This window comes from Corvus kubaryi, unplaced genomic scaffold (assembly GCF_017639235.1).
Source record: "Corvus kubaryi isolate FWS band 111438036 unplaced genomic scaffold, C.kubaryi_AGA036_p1.0 37396, whole genome shotgun sequence".
In the NCBI taxonomy this organism is placed as follows: domain Eukaryota; kingdom Metazoa; phylum Chordata; class Aves; order Passeriformes; family Corvidae; genus Corvus; species Corvus kubaryi.
Window position 1 is genome coordinate 18,702,411 of NW_024581135.1, and position 12,020 is coordinate 18,714,430.

The 12,020-nt window shown below is 37.1% G+C and overlaps 1 protein-coding gene and 1 long non-coding RNA gene across 9 annotated transcripts in view; one reads left to right on the plus strand and one right to left on the minus strand.

Moving 5' to 3' along the window:
- The window catches only part of LOC121670482, a 110,118-nt gene that overhangs the window by 77,865 nt on the left and 20,233 nt on the right, over nucleotides 1-12,020 (plus strand). The gene's annotated exons all lie outside the window — the stretch shown is intronic.
- Nucleotides 1-12,020, minus strand: part of LOC121670480 (sodium channel protein type 2 subunit alpha-like) — a 69,672-nt gene that overhangs the window by 50,321 nt on the left and 7,331 nt on the right. The gene's annotated exons all lie outside the window — the stretch shown is intronic.

Below are 12,020 nucleotides of genomic sequence, written 5' to 3' on the forward strand. Positions count from 1 at the left end.
CTCCCACTCCTGTTCCCCTGACCTTGGAGTCAGAGCTGTTACTCACACTTCTTTCCTCACACTGACCTGTGGCGTTTTGTTCTTTTCTGAATGTGTTTTCTCTGAGGCATTGCCATCCTTCCTGAGCTGTGCAGAGGGCAGCCCTGGGCTCTCTGCACGCAGCCTGTCTGGCAGTCCACCAGCCCTGAAACACCATGGCCACTGCTCAGAGTGACCACAGGCCTCACTGTCAAGAGGAAAAAACTTAAGGCAGATTTAGATGATGGCAAACGTTATAGGCTCCTGCCACCACAAAAGGCACAGAGTGAGCCAGTTCTCCTGACCCCAGTGTGTGTGGTGAGGATGCACTGAGAAGGAAAAATACTGATGGCAGACTTTTTCATGAAGTGTAAGAGCTCCAAATTCAAATAACCCATGACACAGTGAATCCCAGATGTCTGCCTCTTCCATGTCAACTTTTAGGTCAACTTCATGTTAGTTGAGGATATTTTCTATTTTAAAAAATTTTACAGCAGAAACTAGATTGCCATGGATACGCAACCCATCATGCAAGCCATCTCTTCCTTAAAATTTGTCAGTTGAGGTTATGGACAGACTTCAAATCCCTGCTTTTTCAGCTGAGCCACAATAGGTTCCAAATCTTTGGCAAATACCACATTTTTCATGTCAGCTGCTAAGCACTTTACAAAAACACAGACAAGTTTTTCCTCTGGAAAAGAAAGCCTGAGAATGCCAAGTCTTTCCTTATTTATTTAAAAATGCATAATCTCATCTGATCCATCTTAAAGCAATTCACCGTTTTCAAATGCAAGATTTGATTGTTTAGCCTTTTGGGTCAAATCCTTCTCAAATCCTTAGCACCAGCGAACCTGAAGATCTGCCCAGTCGGACTGAGAACCAGCTGTGTCTCAAAAGGTACTTTTCCTTCAGAAGGTGAATGACACCAGTGGCTCTAAATACCCAAGAAACCTTCACCAGCAAAAAGGGAGAGAGATCTGTCTTCCAAGGAAGAACACCAGGATCTCTTTCCATAAGCTTAATTTTTACCTAAGAACTAAAGTAACACAAGTATTACTTGGTACCTTCAGGTCATTTATTTAGCTTACAACTTTGGGTTTGGTTTTTTTTATAAAATGGAGGGTGAGGTATTATCTGCTTCTTTATTTGTAAGCTGAAATTCACAAGAATTTCCTTAGTGCAAGCAGCCAAGTCTATACATATTATTTTTTAAGTCAAGGGGCGTTCTTACTAGTAGGGCCTTTTTCCTACACGAAGGTGGTAGCAGTATTAACTTAAATAGTAGGTTTTCCTCAAAAAAAGTCATTCCTATATAGTATATTACCAGTAGTACATGTATTGTAACAGATTCTGAGGACAGCACTTGTAATAAAATTTGTACTTCATGAATGATGCAAACAACAGTGAATGCCACTGTAAGTAGTCTACACACACTCAGTTATTATCTAAAATGGCTAGATGGTTGCACAAAATCTTTTAGAGTCTGAAGAGACAAGAAGTAAGATCTACAGCTATTAGACCAACTTCTATCTTATAACCAAATCAAACAGGAGCTTTACACACGGTGCTGCCCTGTCACAGTAATGTTGCTCTTTACAGGCTAAATAAAAGATAAGATTTTCAGCACCACTACACACCACTGACCAGTCCACCACACCTATGAACAAGTAGGAGCACACTTGGCAGTCTAAGAAATACATAGGCAACTTTGTGCTTCAATGATTATCAACAAGCATGTAAAAACAAAAACCAACCAACCAAAACCAAACAAAACGAAACAAAAACAAACAGAGAAAAGGGACATACTCAAGGAGAATGCAAATATATACCATAACATTCAGTTAGTCTTTTAGAGTATGTTCTCATTACTTGGATAAAGACTCTACAAAACTTTAAAAACAGTTTTCTAGTCAACGTTAGGCATATAGACTTGGAAGGTGACGAATACAATGCCCACAGAAACTACTTGTTATCAAACATGTACTTGAAAATGTCACTAACTGTTATGTCTGTCTATGCATTTAGGCTAAATTTACTCTTTAGAGGTCTAAAATGCGTAAAACTAGAAGTTCATGACTGTTTATTTTACCAAATGCCACTACGGCCTTATGGCAGTTTTTCTGAGTTATTGCAGTTGTTATCAGAATGAAAACCAATCTTTCCGCTTGCATGTTCATATTCCGCTGGTTCATTCAGCAAGGCTTAAGTGGTACCCTTAGGGCTGAGATGAACTCCAGCATTTCTCTCTAGAGACACCACAGCCAATGACTGCAGCACAATTCTCAATGTTAACACAAAACAGAAAAAAATCATTTTCCAATACACGACAAATCTCTTCTGTGAATGTTTTATGCTAGCAGCTTAATCACTGCCCATGCTTGGAAAAAAACCCACACCTATTAAACACTTCTCGAGTTACAGTTCAGTGACTGTTTCCTTGTCATGACTTTTTTAAAGTACTGCAAATATATAAATGTTGTAACACTATGGAAGAAAGTGGTGCTGTTTATACCGTTATCTCATGCAAATCAGTTTACCCAAGAAGGAAACTGAACAAAAAAAAAGATAAAGCAGGATGGATTGGTTTAATGACTTAAATGTGTCTCTTTCCTGCAATTTTGATGGTATTTGTATTACAAACTAAGAGGTAGTAGCAATCAAACCAGAAAACATATGACACGAATCCTGAAGAAACTGTTACCCTTCCCCCCAAAAAATCTCACAAAGGTCCTTCTGAAAGCCCAACATTAAAAAATCCACCATCAGTAAAAAACAAAACCCAATACATAAATCCCCATTTTCTCAGCTTACTGTTAAGAAATAGGCTTCTAGTCTTTCATGGCTATGTTGTGCATGTAAGCCTGAATAGAGACTCTGTCCACCAAGCGGGACAGAAAATTCAAATTACAAATGAAAGATTACAGAAAACTACTACATACCACAGACTCTGCAGTAGCACGGCACTAGGAAGAAACTCCTGGGGCAGGAACGAGCCAGTTAACAACCTGATATTAATGTTAACATAAATATATTCTTACAGAGTATGGTTGAGTGAGCAAGAATAATTTTTAAATGATCTTTTAGAAAATATTTTTAATATGTGTACAAAGAAGAGCATCAGGGTCATTTATATTAAGCTTGAGGTTTTAAGCTTGAGTCAACCAGGCTATAAAGAAAAGCATGAATATGTAGGTTTTTATTGTTTCCATATATATATATATATGTATTTGTTTTTATATTTATTTTAATATTTGCAAAAATAATGGTCAAGCTCAGACCCAAACCAGTCAGCAACAAACCCTCAGTACCGACGAGACGTGTTTCCCAAACACAGTATTTTTATCTTAACATTTTTCAGAGGTAGAAATAACATATCTGCTCTTCCTACTATATATTCTACAACATAATGATGAATTTCTACAGTATTATTCCCAGTGTTCTCTGTGCTATGGTACATTTCATAGTGTTATTTGAGTAACTTGAATAAAGCTTTGTGTACTAAAAAAGCCATACTAATGAAATTACTAAGTCTCAAAAAACAACTAGTTTCACATGTATGAAACTTCATTAAAAATAGGAAGCTACTATCATGACAGGTAAAGATGTTCAGTGAATTTCATTTAGGCAAGTGATCAAATCTGATGAGTCATAAGCAAATTTACAGATATTTTCTTTGCTATGCTCTTTTTTGTGCATTTTTGTATATAAAAGAATACGATTTTTTTTCCAAGGATATTGAATTCTACTATATAAATTAAGACAAACTATTAACTGCTATATTGTCATTATGCAGTGATGCAGGCTTCAGTTTCTGCAGAAAATAAGCTGGGTTTATTACTGCTCCCTCAATATCACAATGCTGTGATTGTTTGCAAAACAAGCAGGACGCTATAATACAAATCCAGAAAATTCTTAGGACAATGGTTTAAACTAGAAAGCATCTGCTCCTAAACATCAATAAGAACTAAAAGGTTTCTGAATTATTTATTGCTCTGAGACTGAATAGATTAGACCTATGCTACATTTCACCCCTGATACTTCTCAACAAAAGATTGTGCCAATGCAACAGCACTAAGTGGGACAGCTCATTTTTAAAGAAAATATTTTACCATGTCATTATTTTGCCTGTAAGTAATTTCATTCTGTATAGCTTGTTCATGAAAATAATTTTAAAAACCAAAATAAATGTTTATGGAAGACAGAATGAATTTCTGTTCAGTTTAAGGGATTCTACTCCTTATGTGAAACTTGCCTTACATGACCTGTATCAATTCTGAAGGTGTTCTAAACTAGGTCTTTTAATTCAATAGCCTCTGATTTCAATTTATGAATTTACAGTAACACACAGAAGATATAAAAAATATTCATATTGCAGGAGTGAAAAATGTTTAAAAACTGGAGGATGCTACAGCTGATCTTAAAAAAAATTTCTTTAATATAAGCCTATTTTTAGAATCGACAACTGCTCAGAGGCAGATCAGTTTGCCTTTCCTTTATGTCAGAAAATGCACTCATCGGGTGCAGATCTAGGAAATTCAGTCCTCACAAACAAGCAATCCAATCCCCATGTATCAAGCAGCCAACTTGGAACAGAGCCAAGACATAGCAAGTAAAAAACTGTAAGAGGTTTTTTACTACTGGCAAGGCATGGAAGAACTGTGAAAAACATGATACATTGCCAGAAATGTGATATACACATATTTTTATTCTAGCAAGTATGATATTTCTGTTATTCACATGACTACTTGGACATTTTTCCAGACCAGAGAAAAATTGCTCAAAACATCAAGACCCTGCAACTGGTTAGATCCAAATCAGTCATGTAGCCAACTCTCTGCATAACAAGCCTAATTTAAAGTTTCCTCAACCTGTTAACTCCTCTTAAAATCTAAAGACAAGTTTGTATCAGATTTGCTCCTACACTAAGGCTGTTATTCACTTCAATAGCCAATCAGTGCCTCTTACTTTCATGTATTTACAGTAAAAATTCTTCTCTCAGACTTTTCATCTGGTGACATGAATTCAGTGAATCTTTTCTGTGAGTCACATAAATGATACTAATCACTGAAGCTTATTTTTACATTTTTTGTGTTTATGTTACATTGTAGGACAGATTTGTTTTTGTAAATCCTGGTGTTCAGTCTTGCAAGGTTTCTCCTCATTTCTCCAGATTTCTTCTTCAATTTTCTGCTGTTATTTATGTGTCATTTAACAAATTTATGGCAAAATAAGACTACATAGTTTCCATCACAAAGCCCTGATAATACGTGCTTGGTGACCTTTGCTCCAAACCACTTTTTTTATGATGCCAAAAATGATAATATCAAGTTAATTACATTATGACCTTCATCTTTATAAGTTTGGATACTTTTGCTGTATAAACTCATAGCAAAGGCAACCATCAAAACTTTTAAATATTACTTCTATCTGCGGATTGAAACGAGAGTGTATCTAACTCCTTGTTTTGATGCTTAAAAGATAAACAGAAAAAAGAAATATCTCAATGGACACTACATAACAACATACTGCAGCTGCTTAGAGATTAAGCTATGAAACCATACTCTCTACATATATTTTCAAATAATAGTGGTACTTGTGCAGTGTTTATTTTCCTTGCATGCATTAGCTGAAAGAGAGGATGAAGGAAGGGCAACCATCACAAAGGATAAGTTTATTTTCTCCACACAGAATTCTTATTGCCCAATAATTGTTAGTCACAAAACAGAATACACCACTTAAACTTGTCTTAGCTATTTGAACTCCTTAGGATGTAACAGGCAGATTCCCAAAACTGTAGTTCTGGGAACAGGGAAAGAAATGGAGAGCTTCTGTCATTTTTTTATAGCTAGGTGCTAGAATTTTCCCAGGAACTCCATCGCTGAACCATTAAGATATATCCCCTGAAAGTTCATTTACTCCCCAGAGAGACTGCCTCAGCAGCAAATCAGAACTGCTGCACAATTTGCTCAGACCTCATAAGTTTGTATTAATGAATTATTGATACAGTACTAAATAAATTAAACGCAATTATATTACAAAGTACGTAAACATTGTGTACAGCAAAGGAACCACACACATCCACCTACATGGGATTTTTCATTAGTTCGGCTCTTACAAGTGTCATCTATCGAGCCACATTTATCAGAATGCTCCAAGGAAATCACTCAAAGTTTGTACATGATACCACCTCTAAGTGATTTATTCAAACTTATGCAGGTGAACCTCTTGTGATAAATTTTTTAGACTAGACTCTGAAATGGTTCCATTTTGTTATCATTCTGATAATTTCACTGTAAAATTGATTTAAAACTAAAATTATCTTGAATGCCTTACCTCTATCAGATTAAAGTTAATGTATTGAGATCTCAATGACTGTACCAAAACCGTGTTTACAGAAATAACTTTCATTAATGCAGTATTATTCTGCTTAACAACCAATTTCATGAAAGTTAGAAGAAAACATCCTGTTTGGTTTTTCCACACAAAGAATGTGTACGTCGTGTCTGAGGTAGACAGGTATAGTTTATATCAACTGCAGCTGAAGGAAAAAAGAAAGCAAAGTTATGATAAAAGTTTTGGTGTTGAATTCATAATAACTTATGTAAAATAAGATTGCAGACATCAGAGAAAAATATAGCTTGGTAGGCACCTTTTCAAGGTAGATAGTTCAAAATCCAGCTCAAAAGGAGGCTAAGGTAATCTTTATATAATCTACACTAAGTACAAGTATGTTCAAGGGATGTATTTGAGGTTGCTACCCCATACTCCTGCACTGGGTCTCTCCAGGGTCTTCCAAGGTTCCTCAGTTAATCCTCCACCCACCACATTCCAACCTGCTCCTCATGCAAGCCCAGGCTTCTTTTATCAGCCTTCAGCACCAGCTGCCTATCAGCCTTCAGCACCAGCTGCAGGCTCCAACTTTCTGACTTCTATTGTAGGTAGAGCTCTGGAATAATTGCTGTAGGTTATTGCTTGCCTGTTACCAAAATTTCATTCTCCTTTTTGTGCTCTGCTTCAGTACTGGGCCACCACTAACACAACTCACCACTGCAAAGCAACAGTGATAAATGATGCAAAACCAGTACAGCTCCCAAAAAAATGCTGCTGAAAGTTTCCCCCCTGAACAACAAAAGTGAATTAGGAACTTAAATTGAATGAGCTTTTTAAGTTTCCCCAAATCAAAGTTTAAAAAACAGAAGATTTTTTTATATTAGAAAAGTCCTCTTGAATAATAAGAATAAACAAGATACAAATTAGTAACATACTACAGAACACAAACCTATGTTTCACTAGATTTGAAACACTAAAAAATGTTCATGAATCTTTAAAATCTACACTGTTTTCTATCTACCAGAAAGCTCGAAACATTATCATTTAGAGCATAGCAGAAAAGAACATATCAGCCTATAATAGAAAATAATTTTTTTCATTGACTGAAAACCACTAAAATTCTGAAGCAATCTTTAAGCTTATTTGCTCTTATGGATAACATTGGTATTATGACCTAATAAACATGATGGAATTTTATTAGATGTTTCTAACATCTATTTTAAAACTTAGCAATTTAATTGCCCTTTGATTTTCCACGAAGAAAGTGAAGACCTCTGTAAAATGGTCAGAGAGCATGACTGAACAGACATACAATTTGGAAGACTTCAGAAAGCCATTGTGCTTTGTTAGTGTTTCGTCATGAGCTTTTTAGTCTGAAAACAGCTCTTATGTCAGGTCTTCTCCCTCGAATTTTGGAAAAGATTCTTTTTTTCCTGTTGGCAAATAAGAGAACACAGGAAAAAAGAAGGGCAGGGGTGCAGGGGGAGGAAGAAACCAACTCTCCCACCAAAGTAAATACACAGAATGTGAAAACTGGCTGCAGATTGTAAAAGACATAAAGCAAGTACAGCCAGACCTCTTTCCATTCCTCATTCTTCCCAGACAGGCTCCCTATATCTCATTTAATGGCCTCATTACTGTAATCTGAGTCTACTTTCTGTGCTGGTCTAATTTCCTAGAAAGACTCAGCTACTGTTCTGCAAATGGATACAGGCTGGGCTGATTGGTAAAACCTGGCTCAGTTTATAGCGATGTGGGAGCAAAATTCCCACATCCATTCTAGGTCTTCCTGCAAACACACCAAGAGTGGAAAATGGCATCAGCATACATCAACACAGGCATGTACGGCAGGACGTTCTTCTTGAATAGGTTCACCTGTTAGGTTCAAAAAGGATTTTGCTCCTTCCAGTGCATTACTGAATTTTTGTATATATCAGAAAAAAATTGTTTATTAATGACATCCATTTAAAAACCCACAGAAGCAGAGTAAGCCTGTAAAACTGAAATGAGAGTTCAGTACTAATTATTCCTTTCATTTCAACAGCCTGAAACACAATGCTGTGTTGGTACAAGAGACTTTCAGGCTGTCAGCCTCATTGACAAAGTTCACTATCTGCTTCCCAGTGAACATGACAGCACGAGAAGGAAAGAGCATATGCTAGAACACTTGCCACGACGATGTTACTTCAAACTGCATTTGTTAATTTTTTGGTTGGTTGGTTGGTTTTTTGCTTTAGTGCCGTTTCAATTATTTAGAAAGTAAAGCTTTTTGTTGTATGGATTGCCTTGTGCTCTGGGATGACCCTGCATGAGCAGGGAGGTTGGACCAGATGACCCCCTGTGGCTCCTTCCAACCTGACCCACTCTGTGGTTTGTGATTGGGTGCAGAATAAACAGCAGCATTAGTGTCACTCCAAAATACCTCATTCCCATGGACAGAACTTTTAGATGGAAGTACATCATCAAGGATTTGTCACAAGAATTAAGTTTCTCCTATATGTCTTCTTTGGTCCTTACCTCCTGTGACTTGTGTTCCACAGTATGTTACTAGTTTGTCTTGTTAGTTGTCATCTGCATATTCTGTTCTAACCAATCCAATTTATATGGCACATTAATATTAAAAATTCACTTATATTCATGTGCATTTCTGTGAGTTTAAAAACCCACTATTTTTTATAAATATGAAAACTAAGATTGTGTCTTCTCTTTGATACAATAGCTATGGAATAGCCACAGGAATACCCATCAAGTAAAGGTGCCAGGAAGGCATAGACAAATCAAAATGTTTTGGAGATTCAAAGAAACTCCTCTAGCTGAAGCAGGAAATATATACACAAAATATATACATCTTAACAGCAATGTAGGAACTTGCAGATTACAATTAAGATTACAGACAGCACAGCACTTAGAGTGGACCTAACAGAATTAGGGGAAGCATTGATGGCCTTTTCCTCATGCCAAGTTCATGACAAAAGATCCCCAAACAAACCAGGCACTCCCATCATCATCACATCATTTTTAAGCCAAATGTTAACCAAACTAATTCCATGACTATGCCAGTGGCTGAAGTAAAGATCTAGAGAGCATTCCCTTTGGTTTTTTTCCATGTTCTAACAATCAGAACTATTTTAATAAAGAATTGCTTTCTATCACAAGTGAAAGACAAAGAGAAAAGAGATTGTGAAAGAAACTTGGGAAACAGTTTACTTGAATTTGAAGTGTTAGAAAGTGTCAAGATGAAACTAGTTTGATAACCACAGGCCTCTTTCACATTCAAATAAGCCCTGCATTTACTACACTGTTTTGCTCAGTTTTGTTCAGGGGAATGGTTATTTTTAAAAGGAAATTTTTTCTTATGAGCACTGAGTCTTTCCTATAAACAGTGGTAATTCTCTTAGTCTTTATCAGTCATTTTCAGACATTCATATGATCATAAGCCAGAACAAAGGAACTTCAAGGCAGATTTGGCAGTAGTTCTGTCTGGGGCTTGAATTCAAAAGTCTTTACATTTTCTGAAGTATTTGTCCTCCTTTATTCATTTTTATTCTTGACTTTATGTTGTGAGACAGGTCTGCATTCAAATTTGCCAACATCCAGTTGGCAAGAATACAACAGGAGACTTTCTCATACAAAACCCTCACCACTGAAGACTAAAGGACAGCTGGAAACACATCTCATGTTTTCATTTACTTTCCTTATTTACTTGCTTTTGAAAATTACTCCTGTTCTAGACTGTGTAAACAAAAATTACAGACAAGAAAAATGAACTGGATTAGATTAAGCTATTATAAAACAAAACCCACAAGTTATTGCTACCCTTGCACCTGCAGAGGAAATTATGAACAAATAGATATGGCAGTATCCTCTAAAAGAAAACAAAACCTGCTGAATGAAAAAGGAAAGACAATTCTGAAATACTAGTTTAATTTCATAATTGATTTTTTCCCACTGAACATGTTTTACCCACTGAATTTAGAGTTCAAAATCAAGACTGCACTGGCTGATACCAATTGCCAGCTTAAAAATTAATAAGAGGCAGCAGTAAAACACTATATCACATCAGATTATTGAAAAATACTGAAATATTGACAATTATTAATGAAGTATTACCATTAATAGTACTAGAGCCTAGCCAGGGAAATACATTCTACAACCAATTTACCTGATTGAAAATCCATTTTAAAGGATGTCACTGCTTGTACAACAAGAAGCAATGTTCAGCAATTAATGATAAAAGATTCTTGAAGATCAGAAAGAAAAGAATAGACTTCTATGAGTTTTTTCATTATAATCTTTAGACAAAGATAAATGCAATGTTCTGGTGCAATCCCCTCTTCTGGTCATTGACAACATAAAGAATTGAAAAAAAATTCCTTTTTCACCTCAGGTTAAAATACCAGATGTCCATATTTTCCCCAAGCATGCTTAAAAATTCAATGATTAAGAATAAGGAAACAAAGTTGATAATTTTATTGATCTAGCTTTTGTAAATTGTGAAATATTCAAAATGTTTGCAATCATTTTATCAGCAGAATGACTACATAAAAAAAACCTGCTAAGTTCCCACTGCCTTATCAGGGTGTGCCACTTGGTGGAAGAGAAAAAACTACATAGAAATGTGTCTGCCAATAATACTTATTCAGAAGTCACAGAACCATCTGCTGGCTTGGAACCACCTGCCTTGAACCCAGCATTTCACAGCCCTTCTGAACACAGCCCACCTGGACCCTAGGTGCGGTTCAACACATCAGGCTGGACTGGGCTTTAAGCAACCTGATGGGGTGAAAGATGTCCCTGCATGCCCCTGATGACAGGCCTGCCCCTGTCTCCAGTACAGACAGCTAAATACCCTTTTGATCATTAAGGGACCCACCTCCCACACATGAAAGCACTTGGTAAGAGTTCCTCTTTATTACTACCGCAAGATCAGCACCGGAAACATCCAAAGACAGCCTGATAGTTACCAGTGATCATTCATCATAAAATATAGAGCCATTAGGAATACTTTCAGAAATGACACTTGATAATCATTTACTTTGCACAACAAAGCACCAGATGAGTATAGGCAAACTACAGGCAGATGTTTGAAAATATAGCTACAGCAAGAGTAACTAAAAGTAGTTATGAGCATATAGGGGACACATGTAGACAGATTCCTCGTGGAACAGGGGCATGTGATACCCCAGGACAGTCTGGGCAGTCTGGGCACCCCAGGGCTGCTGCAGAAGCACCCCTGAAGGGGCCTCAGGCTGCAGATAGGCCAGAAAGACACCTGGCTGCAGGCAGCCTTGAACAGCCTTGGGAAAAGCTACACGCTGGTCGGCTCCCCCGCTGCTTAGAGGCTGTCCCGTGGGAATAGGGCGTGAAGCTTTGTAAAGTAGATAAAAGTGAGTGTAAGTAAACAAGAAAGGGAGCACGATGCTCAAATCGTATCGGTGTTCGTATCGTGACTCCAGCCGGCTCCCCTGCACTCGGAACCACCCCCTGCTAAAGACACAGAGTAAAAAAATCCTCCCTCCCCACCCCCACCTGCCCCAAAAACCAATAAAATGCAACCAAAGCTAACTCTAATCTTGTCCCTTGCTGTAGGCACACAACTTTTCTAAATACATGTGCAGTAGTGCACAGTTCCCTAGAACAAAGGAGTCTTTGCCCAAACTGCTATCTTGCTG